The 14,027-nt window shown below is 38.4% G+C and overlaps 1 long non-coding RNA gene across 2 annotated transcripts; it reads right to left on the bottom strand.

Annotated features, from left to right (window-relative positions):
• Positions 1 to 2,380: 2,380 nt before the first annotated feature.
• LOC147312721 (uncharacterized) lies at positions 2,381 to 6,699 on the bottom strand. 2 transcript variants are annotated; one of them, XR_015125063.1, is made up of 5 exons: positions 6,587 to 6,699; positions 6,394 to 6,450; positions 5,853 to 5,972; positions 4,391 to 4,511; positions 2,381 to 3,510 (listed from the first exon to the last, which is right to left on the bottom strand). It is a non-coding gene; the product is annotated as an uncharacterized LOC147312721 (long non-coding RNA). The 2 variants fall into 2 exon arrangements; XR_015125062.1 differs by lacking the exon at positions 2,381 to 3,510 and having other exon boundaries at positions 3,633 to 4,511.
• Positions 6,700 to 14,027: the final 7,328 nt, after the last annotated feature.

A 14,027-nucleotide genomic window follows, 5' to 3' on the forward strand; every position in this document is an offset into this window, starting at 1 on the left:
TTTTTTAGATTTTGAGGTGAATCTTTTGTGGTTAGATTTATTTTCCAACAGCAGAACCACAGCTACTCTTTTGAGAGCTTGCCTAAAAGTCATTGCAAACATTTTTCAGTCATTTGTGACTGTAAGGAAAATGATGATATTAACCATCTCTGTGTCAGAGGAAAACCAAGTACTACTCTTACAAATCCCCATCGTTCTTATGAGAATGGAAAACACTTTTTCTATCCCTGCAAGATGAAAAAGATTGAAATCAATCTTTACTACTCATAATACTACTTTGGCCATCCATCCATCCGACCAAAAGCCCAGACCTGCTTCTCCCCAGTCACCTCCTCCAGCTTATCTGGGGAGATACCAAGTCATTTCCAATTCACCTGAGATATAAGGGTGTCCTGGGTCTGCCCTGGGGTTTCTCCCAGTAGGACATCCCCGTAACACCTCAGATGGAGTAGGAGCTATACTCTGCTTAACTGCCTTACCCTTTACTTGTCGACAAATCAGCATTCAGTCAAAGCATAGTGTCATCAATGTCGAGCACTGTACAGTTGGGATTTTGGAAGACTGCATGGAAGCACGTCTGCATTGATTAAAAACCCCTCTCTAGGCTCACTGTAGGCAAACGCATCACTTATTTTCTTGAGGCAGTCATTTTGCTTCCTTTTCAAATATATCAAAGGTCCAAACATAGTCTCTTATCTGAGGAGCACAGGCGGTCAATTGTTGAGCTTGGCTCAGATTTGTTATGGCAGTCAGATTTAAAACACAATAAATGCATCGTGAGATCTGGGAGGGCAAAAATATTTCCCCTGGCCAATGACTAAAAGATAATGGATAATGGTTTTGTTTTGGAGTCAGCAGACCAATTTGTCAACGCTTTAGTGGGTGGTTGTCAGATTTCGAACATAGTTTCCAGGTACACTGTGTGGATGAATGCTTTTGCTACCATGTGTTTTCAGTGAGTGATGAGAGTCTCTTTGCCCCAAAATATTTTCATTGGCTGCAGCTTGTATTGCCATTTGGCCTGAATGGAGAATATTGCAATATTTAATTCTAAGCACATTGGGGAACTCCAGCCTACTCTGAGACCTGAGATGGCCATTGAGACAAGACATTTCAATATCAGTCTTTATCTACAAAAGACGTTTTTGATCAAGGAAAAGATCAGAGGTTTACAGAGACAGATGAATATATTGCTTTCAGGGATACAGTGTTAGAGAAAGATTTAAATAACTGAGGCCTGTCATAAAACATCGGGCTATTGTCCACACATTAGCTCACTAAATGCAGCCAGTTTGGAAAACTGATTCCATATGCAATACCAGTGTGTAAAGTTACTTTTTTATGTTAGAGTGTATACAGATTTATAATGATTTTATAGAGATGATAGGGTATATTTCAAGTCACAGCTACCTTGGATTCTTTAAGATAAAGTTGTTGTGATGGATGTCCTTGGCAGCAAGCAAATTTACAGTCGTGTGAAGAGAAAGAACACCCTTACTGCTTCCACAGAAATTAAGAGGGTAAGTAGCAGCAAGAATATGCTAATCAAATACACTGGTAACAGCAAGCATGAGCACCTCCATAAGAGGAGAGGTTTGGGCCGGTTGATGTTCTGAGGTTTACCCATTTCCTTAATCTTCCCAGCAGTACGCATCTCAGTAACGTAACACAAAGGTCAGTCTGTGCAATGCTCAAAGAAACTGCATAAAGAAGAAAAGCTACATCTTAGATGCTAAAGACCTCAGTAAGCGTGACAGTCCTATTAGCTTATGTCAATACAGCTATTGAAGTCTGAAGAAATATTGTTTTTCTGGAAAAGTTGCCAAGAGAAAGCCACTTCTCTCTAAAAAGAACATGGTAGCCCAGTTCAGGCTTGCACATTTGTATCTGAACAAACCAGAAGCCTTCTGGAACAATGTCGTAGGGCAAAGGAGATCAACGTAGAGACATTCGTCCATAATGCTCAGTGTCAAAAGCCTAACAAAATATATCAGCCCCTCATACCAACTGTTTTAGTGCTAACTTAAAAGCATCAAATGCAAATCTTTAACACAACATAACACTTTCAAATAAATTATGGTTTTACCTCACTAACCTAGCTAACCTATCAGCCAGCTAGCTAGGGTTAGCTAATATCTTAGCATATGCCCTGCTGGACTACTAACCTCTGTTACCCATATAGGCAGTCCACAAACTTTTGTTAAAGAAATAAGACGGTAAAAATAAAAATGTATAGAGCTATATATTTTGAATCTCAATGAGTAATAAAAAGCAGTACAAAAAGATTGGCAGATGACATCATACTGACACACATACACATCATACTGGGGTAGTTAGCAGCACTTGACTTTAATTTAATGTCATTACAACAAAGGGTGTAAGGAATGGAAGTGGCAGAGACATGAAGTAGTATTAAAATCCAAACAGTGAAATACATTCATACAAAAATCTCCAAGCTAATCTATTGTGCCAAAGGAATTTAATTTATCTCATATTAATAAATATTCTTTTGATCACAAGACTATTTGACTGTTGATGGTTGCAGCCTGGTGTCATTGAGTGAAGTTAATACTGACAAATGTCTGTTTAAGACCACATTTACGTCACGTATACAGTTGTTTTCATCAGTGCAGGGTGGCCTTGTTTGTTACTTGGGGCAAAAAATGTGCCATGCATACCAATGGCCTTGACTAAGTTTGGCTAACCAAGTGCTGCTGTTACTTTGTCTCCTGATTAAGAATTTACTTTCTCACTCTGCAGCATTAGACTTTGGACTTAGAATTGAAATGTAATTTACTGCATCTGGTTCGTTCAGGACATGCAGCCAAAAGCTGACATCAGAAGATAAAGAAGGGATGAAGTGGTGGTCGGTATCACCCATGCGCACATAGACAAAAAAAGGCACGCACACACACACACCCATACACAAATGCAGCCTTTTAATTTTGTTCAAAGATGTTGAAATTTTGCTTTTTTCAGCCAAGTAAACACTGCGACACCAATCCATTATGACACGCCACTGAAACATCATATGTCAGCTATTTTACAGTGTTTGGCACAAACTCTGTAAGAGTTTTCAGTTAAGGTCTCTGCACAGAGCAAACTGCTGATCCTTTTTTATAAAAAAGGGGCAAAAGGCCATGCTAGCTTGATTGAGTCCAGACCCAGCTGACTTTCCACACGTGGCTCTTGCATTATAAATTTAGCTACTTCTTAAACCAGCTTCTCAGTAACAGTAAGTTACCCCTCCCCTGCCATTGCTGTAGTGATTTAGAAAGAGCTCATTTCAATATATTTGGATGTAACACTTAATAGTTTAATTGCAGAAACATTAAGAATGTATAAATAAACAAAATGTGGTTTCAAAAGAATGCAGGTCTTCTGACTGTTTTCCACATGCAGCTTTTTTTGTTTCTCTTTGATAGAAGTGGGTCACATGCTACTTGGACTGGAAAAAGTTAGACTTCATTCTAGAGAGCTGAAATCATCGCAAGAAGAACGAGTTGAAGGCTGAGGAAAGAAAAGCAAAAAGAGCAGAGAAGGGTGTGAAACATACTCAGAAAAAAAAGTTTACAGGCAATGTCATGTTTTATTTCTTTTATTTGTGTATGGAAATATTTAGGCAAGGAGCATTTAATAAGTTGATTTTTGTATGATATGATTGCAAGAACTTTGTTTCTCCTTTGTAATATACACCTTGTAATCAGCCAGCAAATCACAGCATGTTTTAAGTTACATTAATTTCACACAGTAATAAAGTAGTAGCTGCATTGCACTGAGGGGAAACTGCCATCTGCCTTTTGCTTGAAGTTTTCTCTACCTTTAACACAACTGCACATCACTGCCAAATGGTGACACCTGAGAGAAGCACATGTTCTTTGATTCAAAGTGTCACCAAAAAGTTTTCAAATTAATATTTTAGAGTGTAAAACCTGCATTTATTCAGTTGACTTTGGGACTGATAAGCTGACCACCACTCCATAGAGTTTTGGTCTAAACTGTATATGATGTCCTAATCTATCCTCCAAACTTCCACACGTAGGCAGAATGAAGCACTTTACCTCTTTGTTCTGGGAGTGGCTCCTTGTAACACCTTCTTAGCAACTGCCTATAAGCTCTTTTAGACTATTGTTTGGACCATGACCAGGTCCTCAACATATTTGCTGGCAGTGTAGTCATGTGCGAGAAAACACCACCATCTGCCAAACACTAATACCTTTGTAGAAACAAATCCTGGCATCTCTTCACTGACATATGGAAGAAGACCTTAGCAAACAACTGAAGTACCCAACCCAGATACCAACATGGCTGTAACCAGACATAATCATTGTATTGAATCCATGCTGGGACCCCAATGGGCAAAGAAAATTAAAGAAAGCATGCCAGGTACCATGAACTAGCAGATGCACGCTAAAGGAAAGGCCGGCAATCCCACTGTGAGCCAGTGCAGGTTGGCTGCCAAGGATTTGCAGGGCGTTCACTCTGCAAAGCACTTCTATTGCTAGGCATCACTGGAAGGATAAAAATAGGGCCATAGATCAAATACTGAAACTGCAGAGAAAACCAAAAGGTGGATTAGGATTTATTATTAACCTTTATTTAACCAGGAAAAGTCCCATTGAGATTAAAAACCTCTTTTTCAAGGGAGTCCTGGCCAAGAGGCGACAACACGTTGAAATTACAAAGTTACATACATATTATAAATAACAATTACATTTTAAAAACATTTTTCTCTGGCTCTCTCAATCTGGACTTAAAAGCATTTAATGAAATAAGATCTGCTATCTTCCAGTCTTTTTGCATCATGTTCCATGTGAAAGGGGCAGCATAAGTAAAAGCCCTCTTTCCCAGTTCAGTTCTGGCAAATGGAACATTGAGCAAAAAAAGATCGCTTGAACGCAGGCTGTAAGAAACAGTACTTCTCCGTGTGAGCAGATCGCAAATGTAGGTGGGCATTTGTCCAAGCAGGGCCTTATAAATAAAGATGCACCAGTGAGCAAACCTCCTGGAGGACAACGAAGGCCATCCCACTCGAGCGTACAGATCACAACAATGGGTCAAGGCCCTACAGTTTGTAATAAACCGTAAAGAGGCATGATATACTGAGTCAATCTTATGAAGACACTGGGCGGAAGCATTCATGTACAGCAGATCACCATAATCTAAAACAGATAAAAATGTAGCATTTACAAGACGCTTTTTTGTCTCAAAAGAAAAGCAAAATTTGTTTCGAAAGAAAAATCCCAATTTTAGTTTGAGTTTTTTCACAAGATTGTCTATGTGAGGTTTAAAGGTCAGAGAATCATCAATTAAAAAGCCAAGATATTTATACGTATGCACCACTTCTATGAGGTTTCCCTCAAGAGTGGACACCAAGGGGACAGTTTGAGGAAATCTCTTCATGTTTGAAAACAACATTAGCTTTGTCTTTTCAGCATTGAGAACCAATTTCAGCTCCAGAAGTGTGTGCTGAACCACGTCAAAAGCTTTCTGCAACGATTCTATTGCCTTTTCAAAGTTTGAGCCAAAGGAATAAATAACTGTGTCATCAGCATAAAAATGCATACTAGCATTGGACACATTTTGTCCCAAATCATTTATATACATGATGAACAGCAGAGGTCCTAAAATTGAACCCTGTGGCACCCCAGTGTGAATATTCAAAAGTTCTGAGCACAGATTTTCACATTTAATGCATTGAGTCCTGTCACTCAAATAATTAGTAAACCAGGAGACAGCATGTCTAGACAGCCCCAAAGAAAGAAGCCTATGCTTTAAAATGGCGTGATCCACAGTGTCGAAAGCTTTTGACAGGTCAATAAAGAGAGAAGCACAGGATCAAGAGTGCGTACTTGTGGATAGCTTGGTGCTGGGATCCATCCTGGTTGGTTGGGTCTCCTGGAAAAGCCCGCCTGATGGTGAAGGACCTGAAACCCCTGATGAGTCCAAGTTACGAGGTTACCCCACCAAATCTGTGAGATGTATCTTTCATCAGTGCAACAAGGTGTACCACCGTCACAGTCAAATGATATTGCCTATTTATTTTAAGTCATTATCAAGCTGGTAGCATATTATTAATTTGTAATCATGTTTTTTGACTCATTTTTTAATTTAAGTCCAACATAAACTTTCAATTGTAGTTCTTTGTCTTTACTAACTCCTGAAGGTTATGCATCTACCTATTAAATGCCCTACTCTGTTCAAATGTCCACAATGTGCTGTTTGGAATGTAACCTTAGTTTCATGGTAAATCTACAAGCAACAAAATACTTGGGGTTTCTTTCTCTGATATATTTATTGATGTAATTGTTTTCACCCTACGATGGAATATTAAGTTCTTTATAGATTTAAAAAGTTCAAGGTAGCTTTAAGCAACTCAATAAAAAATGTTACCTGCATCAGAAAGGAGGCCATGCTGGCAAGGATGAGGACATGCAATGAATCATGGTACTGGAGATCACAAACAAGAGCCATAAACAACAGAAAAACAGAGGAAATGCCCTTCCCCTTTGAACAAGGTCCCTAAAGCTCTCAACCAAATAAAAGATCTGGGAATTTTTCAATTGCTCACAGACATAATATTTACCAAACTCCAAGATGACATAATATCCAGGACACACTGACAGAGACTTGGTTGTTTTGCTCTCAGCTCACTGTTCTTTTAATTGGGCTTGGATTAAAGTTGCGGCTCTGTTTTATTCACTGCTCTGAGCTTGTTGTAAAAGTGAGTTGGGCCTATGAACCCAGCCTGTTTAGCCTTGAGCTTTGAGCCTTGTGATTGTATCATTCTCTTGGCACATAATTCGGCCATACATAATCCTGGGAAAGCTCTGCAGGAGGGACGAGCAAGGTCAGTGCAAAGGAGCGAAAAATCATTCTTATCCTATGAAATGATTGGCACTTGGTCTTTTGTTATCTCCATTTAACAGACTGGGTTACACAGAACACATTAAAATCCAAAATGTGAAATATGAACCTCAGTGTCTCATTTACTATAAGAAGAGGTATCTTTATTTTCCTATTTTTTGCCAGATGCTTGCTGTAAAAGGTTTGCTTTTGGTTTGTCTCTATAATGTACAATCTTAAGCGAGATAAGATGAGTAACTGCAGTAAATATTTTTTTTCTAAATTAAAAAATCAACTCAATCTGGGGGCAGAAATCAATGGAAACTGGAGACTGTGGAAATCTTTAAGCTTAGTTCCTGTTGCCAACATTCATCCAATCCACTTTTAAACAGTTACCACACTCGTAAAGGAATAGTGTATCGTTTTATGTGTGCAGCACGAGCGTGCACACACCCAGACACAGTGTATCCATAACTTCAGAGGACATCATGCAGTCCCCACTCTAACAATTTTCATCATATCCCCAGCCTTAATACCTAACTTTACATTACAATAACCTCAAAATGTGCATTGACCTTAAAATCCAAGTATTTATACTATGGGAACTTGCTTGTTGTCCTCATAAGAAAGCCATGTTCCCATCATGTGATTGTGTGGACAACACAATCACATAAGAACCACAATCTAAAGCGGTAAAATTCTGATACTTTTTTTAAGGGAAACTAATATCCAAGATAATCAGGTCATGCAGAGAGAAAGTGCTCTATATCCCGATTCTGTCAACGGGTAAACTCATTTTATGACGTGGATGTCTAAAATTACTTTGCGCGATGGAAATAAAGCTGGAAAAGTAGGGAAGATTTTAGACATCATTAACTCAAGGACAGCAGGGTATTTTCTTACACTTAAGCTTTGACATTCATTGTTTCTGACCGTCCTGTGTGCCTGTGTGTGAGGTCTGATGTGCTTTTATGTTGCTTGTGAGTCGTAATATTCACCGACAATGACACATACCAAAACACGTATGCTGCTCGTAAACAAGTGCTGATGCATTAATGCATGCAAAAGCACACCATTATGACTCCACAGGTCAAGGCAAATATGCGAACAAATCCTCCCTAATCCAACGGCTTCTGGATAATATTCACTTTTTTGGCTATTAAACCACAACAGATGGATTTAATTTAGGGTTGCTGGGTAATTATTATAATTATTTGCGAGCTACCTAAAGCATTACATCATGTTATGTTACACATGTTGGTTATATAGATCTACAGTAATAAAGCAACAGTGAAAGGCCTGACTGTTTGTTTTTACATCCAAAGTCCATTTTAGACACTGTGATTGACTAATGAGGCTCCTAACATCTTGACTGCCAGGACTGAGAGGCATTTTAGCTGCTCCAGCTTAGTTTAATCTTTGTACAGTGTTAGCTATTAGAAAATCCATTTCAAGGAAACAAGGAAACAGCACTGAAGCTCGAGTGAAAAGAAATAAAGCTACTAATATCCCATTTCATTGAGAAACGCTCCAGACAGACAAAAGATGTCACATCTCAATCATACAATTAGACCACTCTAATACTAGCAAAGAATACTAGACAGTAATAAAAGGCAAGCTTCAGTTTTGTCAAACTTGGGTCTTGGCTTTGTAGTCATGCCAATTCTTCTAATTAGTTTTAATGCAAAACTCTGAAAAAGGGAGAAACAGAGTGGTCACACACGCCCAGCTCAACCAAACTATGCAGATGAGAAAATAAATGCAAAAGTCTTACTCAAACTCTGCATTGTAAATATGTAAATATTTAAAGACAAGCATCCTCTTGCACTGTTGACCCGCTGTACTTTCCACAATTGTGTACACACGAGTTTGGGTGTGTTCACGAGCCAGTGTTCAGATTATCTGGCTGCCTAGCTAAATTAGACCCACATTTTAATAAACCAGAATTTGTCATTAGGAAGAATGATCTCAGCGTCATTTGATCTATTGGCAGAAATGTAACGTAAAATTTAAAATTACATTTTTATTCATGCACAATCACCTCAAAATATCACTGTTGTGTTTTTGTCATTTAAAATGAGCCTTTTCTACCAAAACAGGCAGATAGCCGTGTTGCACGGTCATGTTGTTACAAAAGCCCAGAAAAGGAAAACTAAAGAATGACTACAGAGAGGATCTTTCACCTTTTTAGCAGAGGTATTTATGTGGTTGCAACCCAGTTATTTTGATTCACTGTATCAAGGGTACTGTTGTTTCACACAACAGAAAATCTCTACTTTAGTGACTTTTTCATATTCAGAATGAAGTTCCTTAATGTTAAATATTACTATTTATCTATCCTATTTATCCCAGAAAATACAGTAAGCTTTAGATAACTGTCCCTTGCCTATAGTTTCATATATAACACATCTAAAATTGGTATCAATTTTCTGATCTTAATTTAACAGGAGTAAGTGGGTTTCTCAAAATGTTCACCTACAGTAGTGTGGAAAAGAAAAAATAACTTATTCCGGGGATATAAGTCTTGAAATGCTGTATTTCAGATATCTGATGCAACATTCTATTAATTTAACCAATGTTAAAAAATGTTGTATTCCAAACAGCTAAGCATAGAGTACATATACAGTTTTGAGGAGAAGTTTTTAAACGACTCTGTGCAGTCCTGTGAAAAAAAAAGGATCCCCTTATTGAATTAGTAGGGCAAGTAGCAGCCATAAGCTGCTAATCAAAGCACTTCATTGGCTGATCATCAGCAAGTTTAACCGTCTCTATGAAAGCAGAGGTTTCGGCAGTTTGTTGGTCTGGAGCATTCAGGTGTTAACACAATGTGTCCATTCCTCACAGAAATGATAAAAAACCCAAGAGCTACATCAAAGTTCATGACAGCATAATTAGAAAATATAAATTGCTTGTTTGGAAGGGAGGCAAGGAGAAATCCTTTGTTCCTCTAAAGAGAACATGGCAACATGGCTTAGGTTTGCAAACTTGCATCTGAACAAATCACCAGACTTCTGGCAGATGACATGACAGATGACACCAAAGTGGAGAGGTCTGGTTAGAATTCACAGCACCATGTTTGGCTGAAACCAAGCACAGTGTATTGGCACAAACACTTCATACCAACTGTCAAAAATGATGGTGGAGAGGTTGTGATATGGGTGTGTTTTAAGGCAGCCATGGGACCTGGATAACTTGCAGTCAGTGAATTCTCCCTAAACTCTCTATATTAAATTATTTTAAAGTCAGCCTGCCACAAATTAGGACAATAGTCCAGAGCACAGCAATAAATCTACAACAGAATAGCTGGAAATGATCAGATTCAAGGTGTTGCAATGGTCCAGCCAAAGTCCAGACCTCAACCTTATTAAAATGCTGTGGCAGGACCTTAAGAGAGATGTGCATAAATCAATATCTGCCAACCCTAATGAATGTTTTCTGTCACACCATTCCTCCACAATGATGTGAGAGACAGATAAAGTCATACAGAAAAAAATTACTGCTAAAACGAATTGTGGGGTGTATTTAGTTTTTTTGCAGGACTGCATAGAGTCGTGGGACTCTGTAATGTGAGCTGTGAAGCGTGATTAAACAAATATTTATAAAGTTTAATCCAAGTGAGACTGCTTAGTGCCAAAAAACCAAAGGTGTATTTAGTAAGAACTTCATAATATATCTAGCTAGCTGATACTGAGATCATCGGGCACCGTTTTCCAGCTCACAGGCACCTACGGCTTATTAAAACACCTAAAATGCTTTTGTCAAATGCCAAATTGCTCATATTTTCTGTTACTCCATTATTATCCTCCTCCTCACAGCAGATACAAATACATCATCGGAAAAGTCTGTATCAGTGAACGCCAAGGCCAGGAGCGGCTTTCCTTGATAATCAAAACAAAAACTTGGCAGGGGTATCTTACCTTCGACAAGTTTATTGTTTTTGGAAGGCATCTTCCTCTGCGTTAACTTTTCAGCATGTAACCCCCCCCCCCCCATTGATTAGTTCTAAGATAATGATTTCATCAATTACAGTTTTTAATTGCTCTTGTGTTATTTTTTTCACTTATCACTCAAAAAACATTTTAAAAATAGTCTCATAACGATTGTTTGCAAAAATTCCCACAGAGGCAAGAACAAAGTGAGAGGTCAGCATTTGATAAACAGTCCATTTGCTTTTGTTGGCAAGTGTGGTATCTATCTTAGTGATCTTTTTGAAGGGTGAGAATATATCTCAAAATAAAATATAACAGAACATAATATAATATATTTTATTATAATGCAATGAGCGTGCAGCATTTTGCGTCTAAGCAAATTCTTCAGTGCATTAATCTTAATTTTGTAGAATAAATCTGGAATTAGACAAATGGTCTATTGTTTCCTTCAAATAAGAAAGAGGAAAAGTGATTTGCTTTCCTATATTTGTTCAGGAAATTCTCTGAAAGAGCCAGTTCTTCTAATTGTTAGGCTGTAATCAGACTGAAAATTTGAAAAATTACATTAAAAAAGAAAAGAAAGACACATGGAGGCTGTCTTGGTACCAGTGATAAAAGATAAAGATAAGATAAAGTACAAACCAGGAAATTCAGTTTGAAGGCTTATCAGATGCCAAGACTCTCCACTGTAGTTGAGACAAGCCTTTAAAGCCAGATATGACTGTTATGGAAAGTTATCAGGGCATCTTATACTCCAGCAGACACCTAGATAAATGGTAAAACAGCTTTAAACTGTTCCATAGAAGCACCCCAGCCCCCTTTTTCCTATGTCAGAAATGCCTTAAACTATCACTCAGATATTTGCACCTTCTTCGAGCACTAATCACTTTGGTGTGCAGATAAGAGTTTTTTCTTTTACACCTGTCATGTGTAAAGACTTGGTCCAACACGAATGCCTTTCAGATGAGAAGGTCTGAAAGTCTGTGACTGTATATACTTCTCTGACAGCCAGGGTTCAGCTTTATTAGTAGTATGACAAACTGCATGAACTAGTTCCTTTAAACTGTGCACTGACCATAAAGTTCAATGCTTCACCATAAGAGCTAGTAGCATGCCATTTTTCACCTGGAATGCAGTCGTGTGAAAAATTGTTATGTATTCCTTCGAACATCCCATGAGTCGGTAGCTTGTAGAATAACCTTTAGCAGCAATAGCTTGAAGTAATTATTTTCTATATGACTTTAATCAATTTCTTATTGTGGAGGAATTTTGGCTCACTACAGCATTGCTTCAGTTCATTGAAGTTTCGGGGCATTGATTTATGCACGGCTCTCCTCAGGTAATTCTTCGGCCATTCTGTTGTTTCTGCTGTTCTTGGGATTACTGTCCTGTTGCATGACCCAATTTCAGCCAAGCTTTAGCTTTCAGACATTTGAATCTAGAATGCTTTGGTATACAAAGGAGTTCATGGTGGACAGCCACTGGTTGTGTGACAAAGCCCCCAGTTTCAGACGCTATAAAAAGTAACGCCTCTACCACCATGCTTGAAAGATGACATTAGGTTTTTGTGTTGATACACAGTGTTTCGTTTTGGCAGTGAATTATGGTCAAACATCTCTACTTTGGTTCTCTGTGTCCAAAAGGCATTTTTCCAGAAGTCTGGTGATTTGTTCAGATGCAACTTTGCAAACGTGATCCATGCTGCCATCTTCTTTTCAGAGGGAAGAGATCCAGAGGATTACATAGAGCGCTATGAAAGCATTTTTTTTTTTCATATGACTGACCCTATGCTTAGCTGTTTGGTTCGAAAAAACATATTTAGCATTAAATTAATAGAATGTTACATCAGATTTTGGGAATACAGTGAGGAGGAATGGCATCATCAGAACAGATCAAACTGTAAACACACTGTAAAGTAGGGCATGGATAATTCTTTAATAGCATGAGGCAGATACGGCTCTCTGTTTAGTGCAGGATAGAAAGTGTTTTGGCTTATGGTAACTCTCTCTCTCTGTCTCTCTCAGCTCATTTGTACACCTGAAAAAATCTGATTTATTCCTCTCTGTTAGGTGCTGGATGAAGATGGAATATGTGTGTTATTGTGTTGGAATTTATCCCCATATGCCATTGAGTTATTGGGTTGTGCTTCTCAGCTGCTGTGATCCTTCAAAATCAATCAACCTTGGCTGCGCAGGATCAGCACGCACACTTGTTGCCAATAATTATTAGCATTCGTTTTAACCCACTAGAGTGTCACACAGCTCAAATAGACTTGCTCAGCTAAGGCTAATTCAAGTCTCTATGTGTCAAACACAGCTCCATACATTTTTAAATCCAAAGAACTGTTTTAAAATGCAGTTTTATCCAGACTGGGGAGCCCCAACCTTTGATTTAGTGCATTTAAAAAATATAAAACTTGAAATTACTTCTATATATCTTCTACACTTGGTACCATCTTTCCTTATTTCTCAAGGTTTTGAATGTTTCACTCTCCTGCCAGAGGTTAAAGAAACAGACTGACAACACAAATTGGGATTTGCAGGGGGTAGTTCTGAGCGAAGACATAATAAATTTAGTCCTTGTGTGCACAATAGATGTTGTTACTTACCATTTAACAACCTTGAAAAACAAGTAAAAAACACTTCAGGGACAAGATTTATTTATACACAGAGGGATAATGACAGATGTGGACTAAACAGAAAGAAGTGCTTCCGTGTGTGGAAGCCTGCGCCATCCTGCAGAGATCACACACGAACAATATCAACACAAATATGCGTAAAGACATAAAGTATGACTCATCATCTCAAGGATTTGAAGTGATGCTCGACCCACATGTTGTCTAATGTCTTATAGCCCTCAAAGTGGGAAATAAAAATATGCATTGCTCTCCTCCCCTCTTGGCAAATTCATGACACCAGTAAATCTTGATTCAAAAAAAGAAAAGAAAAGAAAAGCCCCGCATCTTGAAAAGCAATCTCACAGCAAAGAGAAGTCATACATGGAAAATTTAGAATGCTGTTTCCTGAAGAGGTTTCCAGGGGAGTATTTTTATTTGAACTCTTATTAATCATTCAGTGCAACAACAAAAAAACATCCTAAATCGCAGAGCCAGGAGTTGTTGTGAAAGAACAAACTGAGCTCTTCTCAGACTGATTGGCCACAGGTCTGCATGGAAAAGTCACATCACAACGGGAGATGCCTGCATTCGCTGGCTAAGGTAAGACAATGGCCAAAAAACAGAAGCACATGGGA

Source organism: Aulonocara sp. 'chitande type north' Nkhata Bay, linkage group LG15, assembly GCF_057382095.1.
Source record: "Aulonocara sp. 'chitande type north' Nkhata Bay isolate Kocher_YH1m ecotype deep benthic linkage group LG15, A_spYH_male_GT1.1, whole genome shotgun sequence".
In the NCBI taxonomy this organism is placed as follows: Eukaryota; Metazoa; Chordata; class Actinopteri; order Cichliformes; family Cichlidae; genus Aulonocara; species Aulonocara sp. 'chitande type north' Nkhata Bay.